This window comes from Cryptotermes secundus, unplaced genomic scaffold (assembly GCF_002891405.2).
Source record: "Cryptotermes secundus unplaced genomic scaffold, Csec_1.0 scaffold22, whole genome shotgun sequence".
NCBI classification, from domain to species: domain Eukaryota; kingdom Metazoa; phylum Arthropoda; class Insecta; order Blattodea; family Kalotermitidae; genus Cryptotermes; species Cryptotermes secundus.
In genome coordinates this window covers 3,395,518-3,396,052 of record NW_019742961.1, presented here as the reverse complement: position 1 = coordinate 3,396,052, position 535 = coordinate 3,395,518, and the positions used below count along the sequence as shown (strand labels likewise).

At 39.4% G+C, this 535-nt stretch overlaps 1 protein-coding gene across 5 annotated transcripts in view; it reads left to right on the top strand.

Moving 5' to 3' along the window:
* Nucleotides 1-535, top strand: part of LOC111873394 — a 76,117-nt gene that overhangs the window by 69,577 nt on the left and 6,005 nt on the right. The gene's annotated exons all lie outside the window — the stretch shown is intronic.

Sequence of the window (535 nt, the reverse complement as noted above, 5' to 3'; positions counted from 1 at the left end):
ATGTGTTATTTGGTATGTCTTGTAGGAGGTAGATTGAAATTGTCATCAAATCAGTGGTACATTATTTTAAGGGAAAGTGTAGAAGTGGTTAGTTGAAGTGTGACCATGTTACAGTATATGCATCCCAAATCTTCAGGAGATGTTACTTTTCCTTGTGCTGATGTTGTTGCCATCCCTTCAACTCTGTTGTTGATTTTAACCTTTTCGCAGTAGGAAAACAGTTTTGTGCTTATCTGTCTACTGCACCAGCCAACTGGAATGTAGGAAACATTTGCAGATACAGTAAAACTTGGTTATAGCAACATCGGTTTCTGCGACACCTTGTCTATTGCGTCAAATATTCAATGGTACGAACTAATTCCTCATAAAGCAACTGTTTTTATACCTTGCTTAGTACGACATGCACAAATGCATCAACCTCGTATGTAACGTCATTTTCATTCCTGAATTTCTCTGATATCGTGGGAAAGTTCGATGTGTCTGCCCACCCTCACTTTCTCTACTTGCTGACGTGACTGTCCTGGAAGAATACGAC